Source organism: Schistocerca piceifrons, chromosome 8 (genome assembly GCF_021461385.2).
Source record: "Schistocerca piceifrons isolate TAMUIC-IGC-003096 chromosome 8, iqSchPice1.1, whole genome shotgun sequence".
Classification (NCBI taxonomy): domain Eukaryota; kingdom Metazoa; phylum Arthropoda; class Insecta; order Orthoptera; family Acrididae; genus Schistocerca; species Schistocerca piceifrons.
This window is the reverse complement of record NC_060145.1, coordinates 416,783,034-416,807,785: the sequence shown is the minus strand read 5'-3', so window position 1 is coordinate 416,807,785 and position 24,752 is coordinate 416,783,034. Positions and strand designations below refer to the sequence as shown.

General features: G+C 43.8%; 1 protein-coding gene and 1 pseudogene across 1 annotated transcript in view; one reads left to right on the top strand and one right to left on the bottom strand.

Moving 5' to 3' along the window:
* LOC124711192 (scavenger receptor class B member 1) overlaps positions 1-24,752 on the top strand; it is a 685,541-nt gene that overhangs the window by 374,031 nt on the left and 286,758 nt on the right. The gene's annotated exons all lie outside the window — the stretch shown is intronic.
* Positions 10,016-10,133, bottom strand: LOC124712847 (annotated as a pseudogene).

Sequence of the window (24,752 nt, the reverse complement as noted above, 5' to 3'; positions counted from 1 at the left end):
AAGTATTTATTGCACAGATACAGCGATAATAATTACGGAGGATGTGAAAGAAAATAGAAAAAACTTACACGTTCTACACGTGTTTTATATGACTACCTCTGTTCACAGACCAACATCAAAGCAACTACTAATTTTACGCAATGCTACTTGCTAGGTAAAATATTTTGAAATCAAAGTTATTTGGTTCTTTCTCTGTGTTGTCTTAGGAGATGCTATTGACAGTACCTCTGCGCTTTTCTTATCTAAAATAAGAAAATGTTCCTGATGTATGAATCAGATTAAATCGTATGTTTTCATGTTGAGAAATCAGAAGGAGCCATCCGTTTTAATTGGTAAAATTTTCTGAAGCCAAGACCGCATAAAAATTTCTTTATTTACAAACAATCGATTTCGACAGACTTTGCTGTCATCTCAAGAAATTTTAGTTATAACATGTTCATTTTGAGTTGGACAATTTGCCCAAATGAACACATTTTGCAACAAAAATTTTTCAAGACCTGAAGATGACAGCAAAGTCGGTGGAAACTGGTTGTTTGCAAATAAAGAAATTTTTAGCGATCTTGGCTTTAGAAAGCTTTTACCAAATGAGGTTAAAGAATGTTAGGTTGCATATAAATGCAGTAATCTAGATAATGTTCCCCAACTACAGTTTTCAAAGTTCAATAATAATAGTTTATTCAGCTTTGTCACATATTGAATGCAGACTAATGGTTAATCTCATCAACAAAATTAAGCGGATTTAAATTGCTCGATCCTCCAGAATAGCGAACAGTATTCCAACTATACTGTAATTAAAATAACCGGTAACACAACATGTGTTCACAGCTCAAAATCGTTCAGAATTCAGATCTAAACGAAACACAAAAAATACTAGTAATTATGGAATGATTCTAAGTGTCGATCTGCGCTGAAATAAAGAGTACAGACTAAGTTAGAATTCGAGTCATTCAGTATAAGATCATTCTAAGTCAGAACTAGCTTAACATGTGAAGACTGCAAATAGTACCATACTACTGGCAGAATAAATCAGAGTACTGACCACTGCGAATTTTTCGAAGTCTCCACTGAGCTGCCACGCAATATATTTCTAAATGTCGAGACCATCGGCACGAAAAAACTTGTGTGTCCAAAAAGCGAGCGTCTCGATCACCGCAGAAATCAGCATAGGGTTGCCTTTTTAACTACACTCCTGGAAATGGAAAAAAGAACACATTGACACCGGTGTGTCAGACCCACCATACTTGCTCCGGACACTGCGAGAGGACTGTACAAGCAATGATCACACGCACGGCACAGCGGACACACCAGGAACCGCGGTGTTGGCCGTCGAATGGCGCTAGCTGCGCAGCATTTGTGCACCGCCGCCGTCAGTGTCAGCCAGTTTGCCGTGGCATACGGAGCTCCATCGCAGTCTTTAACACTGGTAGCATGCCGCGACAGCGTGGACGTGAACCGTATGTGCAGTTGACGGACTTTGAGCGAGGGCGTATAGTGGGCATGCGGGAGGCCGGGTGGACGTACCGCCGAATTGCTCAACACGTGGGGCGTGAGGTCTCCACAGTACATCGATGTTGTCGCCAGTGGTCGGCGGAAGGTGCACGTGCCCGTCGACCTGGGACCGGACCGCAGCGACGCACGGATGCACGCCAAGACCGTAGAATCCTACGCAGTGCCGTAGGGGACCGCACCGCCACTTCCCAGCAAATTAGGGACACTGTTGCTCCTGGGGTATCGGCGAGGACCATTCGCAACCGTCTCCATGAAGCTGGGCTACGGTCCCGCACACCGTTAGGCCGTCTTCCGCTCACGCCCCAACATCGTGCAGCCCGCCTCCAGTGGTGTCGCGACAGGCGTGAATGGAGGGACGAATGGAGACGTGTCGTCTTCAGCGATGAGAGTCGCTTCTGCCTTGGTGCCAATGATGGTCGTATGCGTGTTTGGCGCCGTGCAGGTGAGCGCCACAATCAGGACTGCATACGACCGAGGCACACAGGGCCAACACCCGGCGTCATGGTGTGGGGAGCGATCTCCTACACTGGCCGTACACCACTGGTGATCATCGAGGGGACACTGAATAGTGCACGGTACGTCCAAACCGTCATCGAACCCATCGTTCTACCATTCCTAGACCGGCAAGGGAACTTGCTGTTCCAACAGGACAATGCACGTCCGCATGTATCCCGTGCCACCCAACGTGCTCTAGAAGGTGTAAGTCAACTACCCTGGCCAGCAAGATCTCCGGATCTGTCCCCCATTGAGCATGTTTGGGACTGGATGAAGCGTCGTCTCACGCGGTCTGCACGTCCAGCACGAACGCTGGTCCAACTGAGGCGCCAGGTGGAAATGGCATGGCAAGCCGTTCCACAGGACTACATCCAGCATCTCTACGATCGTCTCCATGGGAGAATAGCAGCCTGCATTGCTGCGAAAGGTGGATATACACTGTACTAGTGCCGACATTGTGCATGCTCTGTTGCCTGTGTCTATGTGCCTGTGGTTCTGTCAGTGTGATCATGTGATGTATCTGACCCCAGGAATGTGTCAATAAAGTTTCCCCTTCCTGGGACAATGAATTCACGGTGTTATTATTTCAATTTCCAGGAGTGTATGTTCAAGCAAGTGAGAATGAGCAATAAGGCGACGGCCTTTTTATAAATTCAGTACACCCTGCCACGGAAATACCAAACATCTACGTCACTTACCGACTCTGAGAAATCATTATTTACGACTTTTTATACAATAATTCAATATTAAAAGTAGAGGTTCCATTCAGAACCACGAAAAACCTCTGAATAAATCGATGCAGTACACTTGATTCCACGTTAAGTAATTTTCCCTCAAATCAAAGTGAAATAAATACATATTTTAATTGCGGTGCTCAGTTTCATTCTTTGCTGTCTGTTCCTTGGAGAATTATTGTGCACACATGCATGAGCACCTCTTTTTTCTCTAAAGATATTGAAATTATGGGCAAACCAACGTAAAATGTTGAATAATTAAAATTAAAATTGAAAATCAAATATACAATTTTTATGATCTAAATGTCCGCCCCCGTAGCTGAGTGGTCAGCGCGAAAGAATGTCAATCCTAAGGGCCCGAGTTCGATTTCCGGCTGGATCGGAAATTTTTTTCGCAGGTTTATTCAATCTACATCTACAACTACGTGATTACTCTGCTATTTACAAGAAAGTGCCTGGCAGAGGGTTCAATGAGCCACCTTGAAGCTGTCTGCCGTTTCACTCTCGAACGGTGCGTGGGAAACGAGCACTTAAATTTTTCTGTGCGAGCCCTGATTTCTCTTATTTTATCGTGATGATCATTTCTCCCTATGTAGTTGGGTGCCAACAGAATGTTTTCGCAATCGGAGGAGAAAACTGGTGATTGAAATTTCATGAGAAGAACCCGCCGCAACGAAAAACGCCTTTGTTTTAATGCCTGCAACTCCAATTCACGTATCACGTCTGTGACATTATCTCCACTATTTCACGATAGTACAAAAAGACCCGCCCTTCTTTGAACTGTGCTTAAACCGAGTAAGAGCGATAATTAATTCTCTGAGCAAAATTCCACCAGGTGGCTTCCTCTTTCATACCTTTCCACCAGTGCATGTTGTCCTAGTAGTTTCTCTTCTCGTCCTTCTCATACTACAGAATTCCAGTCCCCCACCACTATTAACTTTACGCCTCCGTCAACTATCGTAATAATTTCTTTTATTTCATCATAGATTATTTCAATATTTTCATCACTGTAACATCTTGACAGCCCGTAAAATTTAATTAACTATAAAAGGCACTAAAAGGTGAAGTATTGTTTTTGAAACTAGGCTTAGAAGACCGTACATACACATGAAGTCGCATAAATGAGTCAGCTACACTCCTGGTCATTAACATTGTGACACTATGATTGCGGCATGCAGCAAGGAAGCTACATGGTTGGATAGGCAAGTGATTACTATTTCAGCGCAACTGCACAAAGCAGGTAGAGGTAACGCCGTCTACATTCTTCTTGTTAGAAGAATGACGACTGCTGGCACATGTCGGAACTCGATAGCGGTATGATCATGATCCATCGACAGTGCTGTTTGTTGTTCCTCGCTATTGCTGCTCGCCTTGGTCGGAATCCCACGACTGTCATATTGATTCGATGTGTTCAGGGGGTTCATAACGCCATGCAGTAGTCCCACGCGACTAGCGTCCGAGAGGACAGACGTATTGTTCTCTCAGTCGTGTAGGAATGTACAACCATATCACGTGAGGAAATGGGCTTCTTTGCAAGACAAGTATCTACACGTGCAGTGTGACGACTTCTCGAAAGCTACAGCGACCATTTGTGTAGCTTGCCTTGACGCAGAGAGAGGTGCACCGACTGTAGTGTGCCCAAGGAGAACACCAAACACAGGGGTATTTCTTCAGACAAGTCCCGGTGTCGTCCTCAGACCTGACGTGGAGGTACTGTTTGTCATTGGTTACACATCACGATCACGTATAGTTCTCATAGCCGGAAATTTGGACAGCAGCCGTCGCAATTCTGGCGTGTTAATGCCGGTGACGTTATCTTTCAGCAAAATAACACAAGAGCGCACGTTGCCCGTGCTTTCCTCACCTACCTCGAGACGGATAATGCACTTCTGTTGCTGGCCAGCACATTCTCCAGTTTTCTCTGCCACTGAAAACGTATGGACGTGGGTTGCCGAGAGAGTGGCACATCACTACTCGCCAGCCATTACCATTTTGAATGCTGGCATACAGCTGAAGCACCATGGAATGACATCGGTCATCGAAGCTAGTTCGAATCGAGACCAGTCGCGTTAGAGCCATTGTTGCTGCTACAGGATCTAAATTTCGCACTCTGTATACACGCAAATCAGCTACAAATTTAATTATGTAGACTAATTTTAGTAGCCAGCGTGTAATTCGAGGGGTGTTCAGTAGGTAATGTAACACATTTTTTTACTGAAAGCAGGTTGGTTTTATTCAGGATTCCGATACAGTATGTTATACCCCATTCTTTTGGCTACAAACACTGATTTTCAAGATAATCTCCGTTCAGTGCTACGGCCTTTGCCCCCTCACTGCCAGGGGCCTGCATGACCGCATGGCGGCACTCTTACTGGTCGACGTCGGGGCCAACGCCTTTTTGCATCAATCCCAATCACCTCCGCACTGCTTCCCTCGGAGTGAATCCTTCATTACACCTGTCAGATGGAAGTCGGAAGGTACGAAATCCGTGCTGTTTGGTGGATGAGGGAGAACAGTCCAGTGAAGTTCTGTGAGCTCGGGTGCGCAGACTTGTTTGAGGCCTTGCGTTGTCATGGAGAAGGAAAAGTTCGTTAGCGTTTTTGTGGCGACGAAGACGATGAAGTTGTTTCTTCAGTTTCCTGAGGTTAGCTCAATACAATCCATAGTGTTCAGTCACACCATGGGGGTGAATATCATCAGAATAACTCCTTCAGAGTCCCAGAAGAGTGTTGCCATGACTGTACCGGCTGATGTTGCGGCTTTGAACTTTTCCTTCGAAAGCGAGATAGTGCGGTGCCACTCCATGGATTGCTGTTTTGTTTCAGATTGAAGGTGATGGAGAAAATGTTTCATCGTCTGTGATAATGTTCGAAAAAAATTGTGAGCAATTCCTCATAGATAAGCCTGTTAGGCGGAGATGAAACCAGTGGGAGCAGTTCTAGGCGCTTCAGTCTGGAACCGCGAGACTGCAGTTTTAATCTGCCAGAAAATTTCATATCCGCGCACACTCCGCTGCAGAGTGAAAATCTCATTCTGAAAACATCCCCCAGGCTGTGGCTAAGCCACGTCTCCGCAATATCCTTTCTTCCAGGAGTGCTAGTTCTGCAAGGTTCGCAGGAGAGGTTCTGTGAAGTTTGGAAGGTAGGAGACGAGGTACTGGCGGAAGTAAAGCTGTGAAGACGGGGCGTGAGACGTGCATTGGTAGCTCAGATAGCGGAGCACTTGCCCGCGAAAGGCAAAGGTACCGCACACAGGTTTAATCTGCCAGGAAGTTTCATATCAGCGGACACCCCGCTGTAGAGTGAAAATTTCATTCTAATATTCCACGATGTCCCACAAAAAATATTGCATATGTTCAATCGAAACTGGCTACGAAAAAAGAAGTGTTGCATAATTTGTTCAGCATCCTCGTACTTTTAAGCTGTTAGTAAGAATTTATTCACGAGATTAATACGTAACAGCGACATTTCTGGCAGTTGCTCGAGAAATGTTAGTCAGACATTAACTGCTCCCCCAAAACGCCGAAAGTAACGTAATATAACAGCTGCTCAGCCTTTACAGAAAATTTCTCAACAGTACAACCACTTCTTATTAAAGTCATACGATTAAGTTACATGATTATTTCGTGTATAAATGTTCTTTTCAATTACTATTTGTTATTTGTCGTGCATCATAAGGAGGAGGACGACGACGACGACATCACGTAGTGAAAAATATATGAAAAATTATCTTTTCATATTTATGAAAGTTTTGCGACACTTGTTTGATACTTAGCAACATTTCATGTCAGGAAAAGCGGGGTGAGTTGAACTGTTATTGCACACATCTGTTCCACTTAGAAGGTAACAGTGACGAGAATTTATAAATTATAGAACGCAGCAATCAGTCGTCCTTTTTTTGCAGGTTTTATTTGGCAAATCCAAGTTTCGAATAGTGTCTAGCTATTATTAATGCACTATTTTCTAGTCTTGATGGATGTCAGTTCCTTGTTGTTCGGACGTCAGTCACAGTTCTTTGAATACTCAAAGTGCTAGGCACTAGCCAAAATCTGGATTTTCTAAATAAAACTTGCAAAAAAAAGGACGACTGATTTCTGCGCTCTATAATTTATAAATCATATCACAGTCGCTGAGTGCAACCACTTTCCTAACGGAAGGTAACCTGATAAGAGACGAGAATGTTGTGTGTCTGGTTTCTCGTTTTTATTTTTTTTAACGGAAATTGACAAGTATACGGAAATTGAGACGACATTTCCTCAGTAAGAGTGTGGGAAGAAATCCCAATCATTTATTGAGTTCAGAAATTTATTGCAGCGCGTAACGACTGATGGAAATTCTTATTCAGCTGAGAAGCGGGCAGCATTCGAAACACCACCAAATTACACACTCTTTCCGTAGTAGATGGAAGACTGGCCACCAATCTTGCTACTGTAGACTGAGTTATTTCGACTTTTTATAATGTTCAACCGTTTCTAAACAAAGCAGGGGTTGTACACGAAAAACGGAAATGCAAATGTACATGGAAACAACTTCATACGTAGAAATTTAAGTCTCGTAATTCAGGTTTTCGCTGCGTCAAAGCGAAAGGGCTCTCTCATTCTTTAATTCGAAATGTACTTCTGGAACGTCAGAGAACTGTTTCCATAGCATACGATGAAATAAAATTTTGTTGTTTATCTTAGCGTTGTGACCAATTGATTAATTACATGAGAAAAAACGACATAACGACCTCCTATAGGCCAACAAAGGGAAAAGCAAAGAATAAGAAAAAATTTACAGAAAAAATTGTGGATTCAGAAGATACTGTGGATTACGTGAGAGGATTTAGAAAAGAAGACAGCATTCATACACTAAATCTGGTAGATTATATTGCGGCATACACAAAGTTTGTGAAGAGTTGTAACAAATAAAAACATATTTGAGTAGTAACAATCATTGTTGCAGTTTCTTTGTCAATATCAATTAATACACCTTAAACAGAGATTTGATATTTGGTTAAATGATATCTACACTATGCAAGTTTCTTGAAAATCAACTTCAGATCTCATTTACTTTCATTGTATTCTTACCATCATTGTGCAGAATGCCAAAGGACAATACGAAAAACATACTGGATTGATTGTAATGGCTTGTTCTCTCAATCCAATGGCTGCTCTACTTCACGGATACTTTTTAAATGTTCAAACGTATTCATGTTCATTAAAGGTCGATCATAATGAATCAAGGCAATTATTTCCCGTTCTTCAGCTATCTTGACTTCCTTCAATGACTCAAAGTTATCGTTTTCAGTATTTGGTAAAAACTTGACGTGGAGGTGGTGAAAGAGGTCCAGTTTCCATAACCACACGCTTAGTGAACACTCTATAAGGACTAGAACTAATACGCAAGTACGCATTGAAGCAACATCTTCCTATTTATCCATGTAAGTGCCTCATGATCTATTCGGATAGTTGCGACCAGACACGTTACTTCTCGACCATAGACCACGTCTTCCTGCACTTCATCACCTTCTCAATGTGCATCCCCCTCAGTACCACGTATCACCTCATTTCGCAAACCAAACACAATTTCTTTCTTACCTGGGATCCTAGACGTACTCATTCATAAACTCATTCTCAAACTCTCCCACTTCTGCATTCCGACTTCGAAACAAAGTAAAACGCACTCTACGTTCAAGTCAATAACCCTGTTGCGTTTAAGCAAAACCTGGAAAAAAAAAAAAATTGGTCTGAGCACTATGGGACTTAACTTCTTTGGTCATCAGTCCCCTAGAACTTAGAACTACTTAAACCTAGTTAACCTAAGGACATCACACACATCCATGCCCGAGGCAGGATTCGAACCTGCGACCGTAGCGGTCGCGCGGCTCCAGTCTGCAGCGCTAAGAACGGCTCGGCCACTCCGGCCGGCAAACCTGGAACACGTCCTTATATAATCCTCATAAGGTTCTCTCAAAAATTAACTTTTATGGCCATTTATCTCTGTCAGAAACTGAAACAAATGTTCACTTCATCTCCCTTTTGCATTTCTTTCTCTATTCGTTCCCTAAGGATAGATGCATACGTCTGTTGGTCCAAGGTGCCTACCAGAATGACTAGATCACCCAGGGAATACCACGAAAACGTTACCCAAAGCATAATATTCCTTCCAGGTTACAGGGTGTTAGCTTACATATGTTTCACGACACACATGGCAACGGACATCTGTCCGATGGAGCGTGAAATATGATTCATCTGAAAATACTAGACCTTTCACAACTCAGTGGACTTCCAGTTGTGGTATAGGCGTGTAAATTCCAGCCTTCTTCGACGATGAACAGCAGTCATCCTGGGTGCATGAACCAGGCAACTGCTGCGGTGACACGTATGCAGCAACTTTCGCTGAACTCTTCTCGAGGAGACACTATTGATAGCATCTTGGTTCATCTGGGCGATTAGTTGCTCGCCAGTTGTACGTCTGTTCGTCCGTACACATCTTCACAGCCATTCTTTCTCCCGTGTCATCTATGGCCTGTGGTACACCACAGTTGCCTTGGCGCCAGTTTTCGATAGCGCCATTTCACTACGCATTGTATACTTAAACCACAGCGGAGCACGAACAGTTTACAAACATAGCCGTTTCAGAAACGCTTCCTTCCTTGTCCCGAAAGCCAATGTCCATGCCCTTTTGGACGTCAGATAAATCGCTCCGTTTCCGCATCACAACAACAGCACAAATTGTCGCATCCCACAAACACGCACCGAGCGAGGTGGCGCAGTGGTTAGCACACTGGACTCGAATTCGGGAGGACGACGGTTCAATCCCGCGTCCAGCCATCCTGATTTAGGTTTTCCGTGATTTCCCTAAATCGCTCCAGGCAAATGCCGGGGTGGCCCCTTTGAAAGGGCACGGCCGACTTCCTTCCCTTATCCGACGAGACCGATGACCTCGAAGTTTGGTCTCTGCCCACAAACAACCCAACCCAACCCACAAACACGCTTCATATCCTCAACTACTAGTGTTGTCACATGACGTCTGTGAGTGGTTATCGCCCGTTGACGTCGAACATGAGTGGTGGCCACTTTAATGTGACTAAAGCACTCCGTCTTCAGGCCACGAGTGGCCTACCGGGACCATCCGACCGCCGTGTCATCCTCGGTGGAGGATGCGGATATGAGGGGCGTGGGGTCAGCACACCGCTCTCGCGGTCGTTACGATGGTATTCTTTGACCGGAGCCGCTGCTATTCGGTCGAGTAGCTCCTCAATTGGCATCATGATGCTGAGTCCATCCCGAAAAATGGCAACAGCGCATGGAGACCTGAATGGTTACCCATCCAAGTGCCGACCACGCCCGACAGCGCTTAACTTCGGTGATCTCACGGGAACCGATGTAGCCACTGCGGCAAGGCCGTTGCCATCTTAATGTGACTAAACGGTGCATATAGTCCACACACAGGGTCCAACAAAATTTCTTTTACAGATACTGAGTGGTAATGGGCATCCAAGACGGTTAAATTTAGCGTAGGAACTCATGTCCGGTAACGCACCGTTTTTCCGCTACACGTAGAATGCCAGCACACGTGTTATTGTCTGACTCCTGTTGCTTGTTGTCTTGGTCCATTTACAAGCCTGGCTCGGTATGACAACTCTGGTGTTACTGCAGATACGGTACCTACGTACGATAGTCTGGTACACACGGACACCAATGATTGCTTCTCCAGTATCCGCCGCAGCCATAACCCGCTCCAATAGGTCTTCCTCGGATGCCACGGGTGTCTCGCAAATCAAGGATTTCGTGTGACCCCACAGGTAGTGTCCAGACCGTTCAAGCCGGGAGAATGTGCAGGCCAAACAATCGGACCGCCGTAACCCATCTGTTATTACCCAAAAATTATTTGAAAAATGAGGTGGTGCGCCATCGTGCTGAAACATGATTTGACATAAATTCAGTGGCATATCTTCCAAGAGCCCATGTAGCACGCCGCCAAAAAATGGCAAGTACGCGGCACCCGTGAGATGCGGTGGAAGAAGGAATGGCCCAGTCGCACGTCCATTCAGAATTTCCGCCCAGATGTTCAGACCTTGTCGTTTCTGAAACCCACGGAAGCGCACACCACGCGGGTTTTCATCAGCCTATTTACGAGTTTTGTGGAAACTGAGAACACGTTCCCTGATGAACTTTGCTTCGACTGTGAAAACATCCGCCGTGAGAAGTCTGGCACAAGAACCACTTACAATGTGCGATCGTGATGCAAAATCCTGTGGCTGCATTACCCGCACCTTCTGGGTGTACTGTTGATGCAGAATACGCCAGACAGGATGCTGATCCACATTCAGTATTCCTGATATGTTTCTGGTACTAGTTCAAACACGAGTAGAGTACCACAGTCGATCCTGCGGGTGGTGAATGTACCCGTCTCAGAGGTCACACCGTAGCAAAGAGGGAGTGCGGAAGGAGTCTGGCGGTGTGGGAAACGCTCCACATATAACTGACGGACGGGTCTCCCATTGTACCGAGCTTCGCCATTTAGTAACATGTCGACGTATTCCGCAAACGTGTAGTTCCCCATGGTCAACAGCAACAAACTAAAAATGAAACTTACGTATAGCTAGCATTTTGTACTGTTGTGAATGACTACGAGTACTACTACCAGACAGTAGTGCAGTGTAAACAAAGACGACAAACCTCTCTGGGCAGATCATAAACTCAACTGAATGGCACGTAAACAAACCTGTAAAGGGCGTGGGCCATCAGGTGACCACCATGGCGTACGTAATACTCTAGTCAGTGGCTCCGAAAATGGAGGAGATTTGATTGTGTGTTGTGGTATTTTGCATGTAACGGGAAAAAGAGAACGTGTCCGGAGATGAGTTTTATGCTAAATTTAACCCTCTTGTTACCCACTTTATGTAAAGCTACTGTAAAAAAATGAAGACTATGTGGTGAGATATAAGGGAGTAAATAAATGTATACATAAAAAGTAAAAGAAAGCTCTCACAACTATTGAGAAAATTGTGAGAACTAGCATCTCTGGACTGCAAGATATTTTAATCACGCATTTTGCAATGACAAGAAAGGTCAGTGGCACATGTTTTGAAAGTGAGTTCTCGTCTCAACAGTTCTGGTGTACGTAGGTAGTGTTAGACCCTCGTTTGCGTATATTTACATAGAATTTTGATCAGATAGTTCTGTCAGGTGTTCTGCATTTAAAGACCGGTCTATGCAAATGAAAGTTTGAGAGCAGGTGTATTTCGAGGTGACGTTGGAAGCGGTCGGAACAAGTATTTTAGACGTACCACCATGAGAGGTCGTCCACATACCTAACTTAAATCTCGTTTGAAAATTATTCTAGAAGTTGTCTTCTTACATCGCAGCTCACCCTCGGAAAACCCACTCACCGTGAGCAAGTACCCTCGCTTCTTCCTTGTGAACGCCGACCGCTACTGAAGGACGGGCAGCAACTGCTCAGAGTCACAAACTAACTCATGGACAGGTTTTTATTCTCAGAAATATTCCATTAGCCTCTTTTTATACGCTCAAATCGGAACCGGTGATTATAAGTGCAGTGCAGCTGCTCACAGAGTTCTAGTGTGGGCTGTAATTATCGTATGGCAGCGCAACTTGGTAGATATTCTGCCGCGTTATTCGGAACTGATTTATGCTGGAAAAACATTAGTTCCAATTTTGCCCAGTAGGTGCAAATACGGCGCTCTGAATGCAGGAAAAACGTATAGAAATGTTTCCGTATATAATGGATCAGGAACGGGACGTGGGTAGAACGGCCAAACAAGTGAGAAAGGCATAATGTTGATTTTATTATTAATCGTTGCTTCCACAATTTTTTCTATATGTTGACAAGATGCTGCACGACGTCAGATCTGCACCTTGTGGCCAACATCGGAATTAATTTTTTACAGCATAAATCGGTTCTGCATTAAAATTTGTATCAAGTTTCTCTGCCTTACAATAATTGCAGCCCACACTGGACCTCTGTAAGCAGTTGCACTTTAATTATAACCACCCACTGCACATTGTGTAAGTACTCAAATAACTTGTCACATATCAGGCGGTTCACAGCTGTTCAGTACAGTTAAGGAGACACCAGCTTTTTACAGAGCAGAAACATAGATTCTAATTTACTTAAGTTCAGCAAGTATAGCAACAAAAGTGACACAAAGATATGAAATATGAATTAAATCAAGTAATGATGAAAAAATTAGATTGGGAAATGTGACACTGAAAGTAATCGATGAGTTTTGCTATTTGGGCAGCAAAGCAGCTGATGGTGGCCGAAGCAGACAGGAGCCAACTCTGGCTATCTTGGTAACTAATTCTTAGGACTGTAATACATTCCCTCTTTGAGAAAAATTATTAAGTTGTTTCTCGTATTCTGTGGTTTTAATAATTCGCTTCCCTTCTTCACAGTTAAGTTGAAAGATTCATTTGAAGAACAGCTGGAGCTGGAAAGTGTTTGCGTGAGTATTAATGCATTAACTCTTTTGTTTCAAAATATCAAGGTGAAAATTAGAAAGGTGGCGGCGAATCCTATACTGTGCAATTAAAGTGAGAATAATTCTTCATTATTATTATTATTTTATGGCCTTCATTGGACCACTCTAGCCAACTTTATACAAAGAATTTTTTAGTTTCCTGTCAGCCCAGTACTTCTTCATTCTCTCGGATCTCATCCTTCTTTCTTCATCGGAAATCACCCTTTCAATTGTCTGTTTGTTGATTCTCGTTTGCAGTCTGGTTTGTTTGTCTGTGAGTTTCCTGATTTTGCCACTTTTGTTTCTTAGCTCTTCCAATGTAATCTGTAGCTCATCCATATCTTCCTTGATTTCAGTAATCCACTTAATGTTGCACTTAGTATTCCACAATTTTTCTATTATTCTCCTGGTGATCCTGACCTCTGGTGTTCTGGTTAGATGTCCGAAAAACGAAATGCGTTTCTTCCTGACTGTGCTCATTACCGGTTCTATTTCCTTCTAGACTGTTTCATTTGTAGATACTCTCCGGTGTCCATCTTTCTGGTACGATTTGTTGATGCACATTCTGATGATTCTTCTCTCTATTTTGAGTATTTTGTCTATTTGTGCGGTGTTAGTTGTTTTGAAGATGGTTTCACTTGCGTATGTTATTTCTGTTTGAGTGACTGTTTTGTAGTGTTTTAATTTTGTTGCTATTGACAGGCTCATTTTGTTGTAGGTGTTCTTGGTGATATATTGTGCTCTAGTCAATTTGTTTATTCTGTTATGCCATGTTGGCTTTTCATTAAGGTTATGTGCTATGATTTCTCCCAGATATTTAAATTTATCTACAATTTTCATTTCTTGGTTTCCTATGGCAATTTAGTTTATGGGTTGTGGGTCAGTTTACATGATGACTGTTTTTTGAAAGGATATTCCAAGACCAATTTTCTGTGCTATTTTCTGTAGTGAGATAACTCGTTGGTTTGTTTCCTGAATACTGTTGGACAAGAAAGCAAGGTCATCAGCAAATCCTAGAATATTTAAACTTATGTTGCTTTGGGTCTTTCAATTTGGATGTTCTGTGGGTTAATCTTGTACCATTCCCTCGTCATGCATTCTAAAGCACTGTTGAACAGCAGGTGCGCCAAACAATCTCCTTGTCTTAAATCTGTTTTTATGATGAATGGCTCAGAGAGTTCCCCCCCTGAACTTGACTATTGATGCAGTGTTGGTTAAGGTGAGTTCTATCAATTTGATTAATTTTGTATGGAGCCCGAAATTTCTTAACATTGGAGGTCTATGGATACAGTCATATCCTTTTTTAAAGTCCACAAAGGTTATTACAAGAAGTTTATTTCGTTTCTTGTAATATGCTATGGATAATTTTAAAGTGATGATCTGTTCTGCACAGCTTCTACAAGGTCTTAAGCTTCCTTGGTATTTTTCATTAATAAAGGAAATAAATTTCGTGAATGAGTCTGCGATTATTGTGGATTTTTGTGGATAGAACCACCTAGACCACTTAATATGGCTTTACTCATACAAACGTTGCAACCACGTCCGTGATCAGATATACTATTAAGATTAAAAAAACAGTGTCGCGGGCGTGCACTGTGTGTGTGTGTGTGTGTGTGTGTGCTGTTGCAATCAATGTCTGCAAATTTAAAGGAGTGGTGTTAGTGGAGGCAGCCTGGCTCAGTGAGGAATGAGAGGGAAGAGCTGGAGACGGAGGGGGATATTTAAAACTAGTTGTAAGAGGGGTGAGTGGGGGAAAAAGAAGGTAGGTGGGATGTGATAAGAAGAGAAATTGGATCCTGTAGTTGTATTTTATATTATAGTACACGTTCCATTAACTGAAGTAGTGTGTGGTTTGGTAGCTTGGTGTGACCGTTGAGGAACTTTTTCTTTTCTCATATTGTCATATGAGTGTTTCAGTTACCTTGTAGGGCGAGGAGATTTTTCTTGCTGCTTGCCTTATGATTTGTATGTCAGCGTCTATTCCTACATGGTTTGGTGATTGTTGTATATGTTTTGTATTTTTTGTCTTGATTATGTTATCTAAATTCATAAGTAGGATTTCTTTACATATATTGTTTGCAGATATTTTCATTGTAGTCTTCATATCGTTCTGATAGTTGTTGCTAACTTGACCGCTTTAGACTGTCTTGCAACCACTTTTTGACTCTCCTCTCCTTCTCCAACAACGACGCGACTCCCCATATGTCTACACAGCTGCCCCTAACACCACTTCTCTCGTTAAAGAGAGAGTGAGAAAAGAATTTGAAAGTGAGCATATAATCACGACATTCGCGAAGTCAGCAGTAGCCACAAAACACATCAAAAACGAAAGGACATGCAACACAGTACTAACTGCAACACAAGTCCTGCATCAACCGAACTTGTGTTAAATCATCTACACTCCTGGAAATTGAAATAAGAACACCGTGAATTCATTGTCCCAGGAAGTGGAAACTCTATTGACACATTCCTGGGGTCAGATACATCACATAATCACACTGACAGAACCACAGGCACATAGACACAGGCAACAGAGCATGCACAATGTCGGCACTAGTACAGTGTACATCCACCTTTCGCAGCAATGCAGGCTGCTATTCTCCCATGGAGACGATCGTAGAGGTGCTGGATGTAGTCCTGTGGAACGGCTTGCCATGCCATTTCCACCTGGCGCCTCAGTTGGACCAGCGTTCGTGCTGGACGTGCAGACCGCGTGAGACGACGCTTCATCCAGTCTCAAACATGCTCAATGGGGGACAGATCCGGAGATCTTGCTGGCCAGGGTAGTTGACTTACACCTTCTAGAGCACGTTGGGTGGCACGGGATACATGCGGACGTGCATTGTCCTGTTGGAACAGCAAGTTCCCTTGCCGGTCTAGGAATGGTAGAACGATGGGTTCGATGACGGTTTGGATGTACCGTGCACTATTCAGTGTCCCCTCGACGATCACCAGTGGTGTACGGCCGGTGTAGGAGATCGCTCCCCACACCATGATGCCGGGTGTTGGCCCTGTGCAGTCCGGAACCGCGGGACTGCCACGGTCGCAGGTTCGAATCCTGCCTCGGGCATGGGTGTGTGTGATGTCCTTAGGTTAGTTAGGTTTAAGTAGTTCTAAGTTCTAGGGGACTTATGACCTAAGATGTTGACTCCCATAGTGCTCAGAGCCATTTGAACCATTTTGTTGGCCCTGTGTGCCTCGGTCGTATGCAGTCCTGATTGTGGCGCTCACCTGCACGGCGCCAAACACGCATACGACCATCATTGGCACCAAGGCAGAAGCGACTCTCATCGCTGAAGATGACACGTCTCCATTCGTCCCTCCATTCACGCCTGTCGCGACACCACTGGAGGCGGGCTGCACGATGTTGGGGCGTGAGCGGAAGACGGCCTAACGGTGTGCAGGACCGTAGCCCAGCTTCATGGAGACGGTTGCGAATGGTCCTCGCCGATACCCCAGGAGCAACAGTGTCCCTAATTTGCTGGGAAGTGGCGGTGCGGTCCCCTACGGCACTGCGTAGGATCCTACGGTCTTGGCGTGCATCCGTGCGTCGCTGCGGTCCGGTCCCAGGTCGACGGCCACGTGCACCTTCCGCCGACCACTGGCGACAACATCGATGTACTGTGGAGACCTCATGCCCCACGTGTTGAGCAATTCGGCGGTACGTCCACCCGGCCTCCCGCATGCCCACTATATTCCCTCGCTCAAAGTCCGTCAACTGCACATACGGTTCACGTCCACGCTGTCGCGGCATGCTACCAGTGTTAAAGACTGCGATGGAGCTCCGTATGCCACGGCAAACTGGCTGACACTGACGGCGGCGGTGCACAAATGCTGCGCAGCTAGCGCCATTCGACGGCCAACACCGCGGTTCCTGGTGTGTCCACTGTGCCGTGCGTGTGATCATTGCTTGTACAGCCCTCTCGCAGTGTCCGGAGCAAGTATGGTGGGTCTGACACACCAGTGTCAATGTGTTCTTTTTTCCATTTCCAGGAGTGTATAATTCTGTTACGAAATTAAAGTGAAGTACACAGTAAAATCAAATATATTTAACAGAAAAGCTGAACTACTTAAAATGATATCTAGTGCTTTTTGGCTGAAACTTCTGTTGGAACTGAAAACAAGAATCGGTTGTCATCCAAACATGTGAACAGAAGAAATAACCACCGAAAATAACACTTAGAAAACGTCACAGCCGTAAGCATAACTGACTTAACTCTCTATTAATCGAAATGTTAAAAAATATTATGCATGCCAAATTGTTTACAATATCACCGCTGTAAAATTTCTGGGAGTAACTATTCAGAGCGGCCTTAAATTGAATGACTGAGCAAAAGAAACAGTACGAAAACCATATGCCAGACTTAGATTCACAGGACGAATGTTAAGTAAATGTAACTCATCCACGAAGGAAGTGACTTATAAGACGCTTGGTCGACGGATTCTTTAGTATTGTTCGTCAATATGACTGATAGAAGAGATAGAGAAGATCCAACGGAGAGCGGCGCGTTTCGTCACGGGATCATTAAGGCAGCGTGGCAGCGATACCGAGATCCTCAACAAACTCCATTGGGAGACATTACGAGAGGCGTTGCATCACGGAGAGGTTTATTACTGAAATTTCGAGACACCACTTTGGGGGAAGAGTCGGAAACATATACTTTCTTCCCACATATAATCTCGGGTAATGATCACAAAGAGAAAATTCGAGAAATTAGAGCCAGTACAGAGTCTTACCAAGAACCATTCTTCCCACGCGCCATTCCCGAGTGCAAGAGGGTAGGGGGGATCAGTTAGTAGTACCAGAAGCACCCTCCACCATACGTCAGTAGGTGGCTTGTGGAATATGAGTAGGTGTAGATATAGGTGGCGTATCAGTAAAGCGAAATACATCTGAGGAGAAACTTTAATGTACAGTAGGCTAACGATGTGAAAAGCCAAATAATATTTACTATAGAGTGTGTTCAATTTATCTTGATCATCCAAAATAACTTTTTGTTCAGAACAGGTAAAAGCTGTGGCCAAGGTCCGTTACCGGTCTACTGATGTCACTGCACGTAGAGCATAGCCTTCCTTCGCTGTGGCACTAAGAGTAGGAGAGTTGCGAGCCCAGCGCTCCAGCCACTTTTTACCAACAGAGAAGATCTGAAACTAAACTCCACCCAAAAAGGTTATGAAGGCCAACGGTACCGACCGACCGCCGTGTCATCCTCACCCACAGGCGTCACTGGATGCGGATATGGAGGGGTATGTGGTCAGCACACCGCTCTGCCAGCCGTTTTGTCAATTTTCGTCACCGAAGTCGCCACTTCTCAATCAAGTAGCTCCTCAGTTTGACTCACAAGGGCTGACTGCAACCCACTTGCCAACAGCGCTCTATAGATCGGATATTCAACCATTCAAGTGCTGGGCCATCCCGAGAGCGCTTAAGTTCTGTGGACTGACGGGAACCGGTATTACCATTGCGGTAAGACCTTTCAACAGAGATCACCGGAATTCACTTTGATAGCACAATGGGTGAACTTACGGTTGTCGTGGAACGAGGAAATAGCCCCGCCCTATCCAGGATTGAACCCAGGACCTTTTTAGGGCCGGAGTCTAGTGCTCTAAACCACCACGGCCACTTGGTCCATGTTGTTGTTGTTGTCATCTTTAGTCGGAATAGTGGTCTGATGCAGCTCTCCACGCTACTCTGTCCTGTGTAAGCCTCTTCATCTTCTATACCGCAATCTACATCCTGCTGAATCTCGTTAATGCATACATCTCTTGGTCTTCCTCTACGAATTTTACGCTCCACACTTTCGTCCAGTACTAAACTGATGCAGCTCTCCACGCTACTCTGTGTAGCTCTGTGTAAGCCTCTTCGTCTTCTACTAACTACCGCAATCTACATCCTGCTGAATCTCGTTAATGCATACATCTCTTGGTCTTCCTCTACGAATTTTACGCTCCACACTTTCGTCCAGTACTAAACTGGTGATCTCGTGATGTGGCAGAATGTGTCCTATCAACCGATTCCTTCTGCTTGTGAGGTTGTACCACAAATTTCTTTTCTCCCCAGTTCCACTCAGAACCTCCTCCTTAGTTACGTGATCTACCCGTCTTCAGCATTCTTCTGCAGCACCACATTTCAAAGCTTCTATTCTCTCTTTGTCTAAACTGTTTGCTGTCCATGTTTAAGTTCCATACGCGGCTCCACTCCATACAAATACTTTCAGAAAAGAATTTCCAACACTTAAATCTATACTCGATATTAACAGACTTCTCTACTTCAAAAATACTTTTATTGCCGTTGCCAATCTGCATTTTTTATCTTCTGAACTTTGGCCACAATCATTTTTTTTTGCTGCCCAAATAGGAAAACTCATCTACTACATTAAGTGTCTCGTTACCTAGTCAAACTCCCACAGCATGACGTGATGTAATTCGATTACACTCCAATTCCTTGTTTTGCTTTTTTAGATGTTCATCTTATATCCTTCTTTCAGGACAATGTCCATCCTGTCAACTGATCTTCCAAGTCCTTTGCTCTCTCTGGCAGATTTACAAAAATTTTCTTTGCTTTCCTTCACTAATTGCTTAATGTACAGATTGAATAAAATCGGATATAGGCTGTCTCACTCTTTTCTCATCGACTGTTTTCCTTTCATGCCCCTCATGATTCTGTCGTCTGGTTTCTCTACAAGTTATAAATAGCCTATCGCTCCCTGTATTTTACTCCTGCTACCTGTTTCACGAGCCGAAGGATCCTCTGTTCCCAGAATTTCTGTGGCCGTGACAGGAGCCAGACCTTCACTGTGTCCTTCAATTCGTCGTCCGAGTTGAAGCTCTTCCCTTTTAAATTTTTTAACTTTTATTTTTAAAATAGCGAACTAGGCACATTGAAGTGACAGGGTGACATGTCCGAGCTATAGAGCTGGTGCTTAAGCTACTCGCACTTGAACTTGGCCATTACACTTTTATGTGAACGTGGAGACGTGTGGACGCGTGTTATCAAGGAGCAGAATCACTACTTCCCTGGGCAGCCAAGGCCGTTTGCTCTTGATGGACTTGCGTAGGCTACGGAGTATCTCACAACACACGTAACTGTTAATGTCTTTTTCGTAATCGAGGAATTCGATGAGTATCCGACCTCGGATCTACGACGGTGAGCATAACCTTGCCAGCTGAGGGCACAGCTTTGAGTTTTTTGGGGGAGGTGACGACACTAAATTTGCGTTCCTAGATGCCCACGTTATTTCAAAGTGGCATATGCAGATTCCAAACGGTTTAGTTGTTACAAAGTTTCGTACCTTTTTGTTTGAACACTCCTTATAGAATTGCTACATATCGTTGGAAGTACTGCAGTAGTGTATCACACGTACCCATATTGTGAATAAGGAAAAGATATTGCAATTTCTGTTCGCCAATCTTACATTGTCCACAGATTAGTGGCGTTTCTATATTCTCTGCGTCGGTGCACATTGTTTTCACACAAATCTTCACCGGAAGAAGATTGACTGAATAAGCAATGCCCATTTTCCTTGTGTTTCCATACGTTTACTGTCGGCTCCAGTAAGTGGTCGAGTTGCTGAGATAAGAAAGTGGATTACCGAATAAAAAATGTAGGGTGCTATTAAAAAAATACGTACTGCTGTTTATATCTCCATAATGAAATAAATTTCAAGATAAGTAGCCGTGCTGGTTAATGCCTCTCTCGTAGTTAAACAGCGTTTGCCTGATACGTTTTACTCTTTATTCCACAGAGAATATAATCATTTGAGTTCACAATTCCAGTCCGTGCCTGGCCATCGTAAATAGTAGAACACACCAAGACATCAATGCAGAGAGTGCATGGTCCAGCAAATCCGTCAATAGTCCGTAGAATAGCAGACCATAACGTATTCCTGTTGAAATCCAGTAAAACTCCAGGCAATAAGAGTAATTGTAAGTGAAACAGAGTCTTTGTTAGTACACCATTCGAAGTGTCTTGCAGCCAGCCGTGTGGCAGGTGGGTTTTGTCTCTGTCTTCACGTCAGCACCCAGGCCCGTGTGACAACCCCCCGGCACCTCTTACTAGCTGCAGCTACATCTACGTCGCACTCACCAAGCCACATAATGGTGTGTGGCGGAGGGTACTTTTTGTACAACTAACTGACCCCTTGGATCCTGTTCCACTCCCGAATAGCGCATGGGAATAATGATTGTCGGCAAGCCTCTGTATTGGCTCTGATTTCTCGAATTTTCTCCTCATGGCCATTACGGAAGACAGGGGGAAGCAATTTGCTGTCCTACTCTTCCCCGAAAGTGCTCTCTAGAAATTTCAGAAGTAAATCTCTCCGTGATGCACAACGCCTCTCTTGTAACGTAAATGGATTTGTTCAGCGTAACGCTCTCGTGCCGACTAAACGATCCTGTGACGAAACGTGCCGCTCTTCGTTCTACATGCGGCAAGAGCAAGCCATTAATGCTTATTTCCCTATGTTCAGCAGGTCGTTTGTGACGTGTTTGTGGGAAGACTGTTCGATACAGATAAAAAAAGCAACCAAAACACTGATATGCTTACATATTAAGGTACCACATAAAAAATATCTGCACTTATAACCGTTAACAATCTCTGTATGTATGTCTTCAGCACTGACTGAGCATGTCCAATCATTCGGGTTTAAATTTGTAAATCAGTAATGTAAATAATTAAATTATTGAAACTTTGTAGTATAATGAGAGGGACTTGTTGCTGGCTGCAGCAGACGCCATATAATGGACTTTATAGTGACGAATAAACAGAAACCGGAAGCATGTGACGTTGGTGAGACGACCTGAACATTGAAGGGGTACATCGTGGTGATTCACAAGCAAGGTTTACCAGAGCGACTGGCAGTCACACGTCACCCTTGAGCAAGTAATGAACCTGTCAAACGAGGTCCAAGTCACACGCAGTGTGATTCACGGCAGTCCATAAACCATGAGAGGGCAGCGACGGACTGCATTCGTCAGTGGAGTGCTGCCAAGGATAAAAGGTCGATTTTAGTAAAAGCAATAACTTTGTTCGGTGGAACAATGGCGTTCCGCGGGAAGTGAATAATTGCTCCGCAGTAAACCATTAATAACAGGGCGTTTTTTAGCTTTTTGACGATACTAACTGTTGTTGTTGTGGTCTTCAGTCCAGAGACTGGTTTGATGCAGCTCTCCATGCTACTCTATCCTGTGCAAGCTTCTTCATCTCCCAGTACCTACTGCAACCAACATCATTCTGAATCTGTTTAGTGTATTCATCTCTTGATCTCCCTCTACGATTTTTACCCTCCACGCTGCCCTCCAATACTAAATTGGTGATCCCTTGATGCCTCAGAATATGCCGTACCAGCCGATCTCTTCTTCTAGTCAAGTTGTGCCACAAATTTCTCTTCTCCCCTATTCTATTCAATACCTCCTCATTAGTTATGTGATCTACCCATCTGATCTTCAGCATTGTTCTGTAGCACCACATTTCGAAAGCTTCTATTCTCTTCTTGTCTAAATTATTTATAGTCCACGTTTCACATCCATACATGGCTACGCTCCATACAAATACTTTCAAAAACGACTTCCTGACACTTACGTCTATAGTTGATGTCAACAAATTTCTCTTCTTCAGAAACGCTTTCCTTGCCATTGCCAGTCTACATTTTATATCCTCTCTACTTCGACCATCATCAGTTATTTTGCTCCCCAAATATCAAAACTCCGTTACTACTTTAAGTGTCTCATTTCCTAATCTAATTCCCTCAGCATCACCCGACTTAATTCGACTACATTCCATTATCCTCGTTTTGCTTTTGTTGATGTTCATCTTATATCCTCCTTTCAAGACACTGTCCATTCCGTTCAACTGCTCTTCCAAGTCCTTTGCTGTCTCTGACAGAATTACAATGTCATCGGCAAACCTCAAAGTTTTTATTTCTTCTCCATGGATTTTAATACCTACCCCGAATTTTTCTTTTGTTTCATTTAGTGCTTGCTCAATATACAGATTGAATAACATCGTTGAGAGGCTACAACCCTGTCTCACTCCCTTCCCAACCACTGCTTCCCTTTTATGCCCCTCGACTCTTATAACTGCCATCTGGTTTCTGTACAAATTGTAAATAGCCTTTTGCTTCCTGTATTTTATCCTTGCCCCCCCCCCCCCCCCTCCGGAATGTGAAAGAGAGTATTCCAGTCAACATTGTCAAAAGCTTTCTCTAAGCCTACAAATGCTAGAAACGTAGGTTTGCCTTTTATTAATATATTTTCTAAGATAAGTCGTAGGGTCAGTATTGCCTCACGTGTTCCAACATTTCTACGAAATCCAAACTGATCTTCCCCGAGGTCGGCTTCTACCAGTTTTTCCATTCGTCTGTAAAGAATTCGTGTCAGTATTTTGCAGCCGTGGCTTATTAAACTGATAGTTCGGTAATTTTCACATCTGTCAACATCTGCTTTCTTTAGGATTGGAATTATTATATTCTTCTTGACGTCTGAGGGTATTTCGCCCGTCTCATACTTCTTGCTCACTAGATGGTAGAGTTTTGTCAGGACTGGCTCTCCCAAGGCTGTCAGTAGTTCTAATGGGATGTTGTCTACTTCCGGGGCCTTGTTTCGACTTAGGTCTTTCAGTGCACTGTCAAACTCTTCACGCAGTATCATATCTCCTATTCCATCTTCATCTACATTCTCTTCCATTTCTACAATATTGTCCTCAAGAACACCGCCCTTGTATAGACCCTCTATGTACTCATTCAGCCTTTCTGCTTTCACTTCTTTGCTTAGTACTGGGTTTCCATCTGAGCTCTTGATATTCATGCAAGTCGTTCTCTTTTCTCCAAAGGACTCTTTAATTTTCCTGTAGGCAGTGTCTATCTTACCCCTGGTGATATGCGCCTCTACATTCTTATATTTGTCCTCTAGCCATCCCTGCTTAGCGATTTTGCACTTCCTGTCAATCTAATTTTTGAGACGTTTGTATTCCTTTTTGCCTGCTTCATTTACTGCATTTTTGTATTTTCTCCTTTCATCAATTAAATTTAATATCTTTTCTGTTACCCAAGGATTTCTATTAGCCCTCTTCTTTCTATCTACCTGATCCTCTGCTACCTTCACTATTTCGTCTCTCAAAGCTTCCCATTCTTCTGCTCTCTCTCTCTCTCTCTTTTCTTTTCTTTTTTTCTTTTTTTTAAATTGAGTCCCTGAGAACCGAAAGTGTAACTAAATCAGAACATAAAGAACACATACTAAATGCTACACACACACACACACACACACACACACACACACACACACACACACACACACACACACACAATTATGATCCCTCGTTACCATCATTTTCATTCAGCATGTGGTTTGAGGATCAGATCAAACTGCCGATACACTTCCGGTTATGAAGTGTTACTGAAAGGTACATGGTGTAGACACGAAATTACGTGTGTACCCTAGAGAGCAATCGAGTAGTGCAGAGCAATAAAATACACTTCGTGCTTCGAGCCCATATGGAAATGAATATCCGAGAAATCGTTGAGACAGCTTTTCTTGAAGGTTCATATG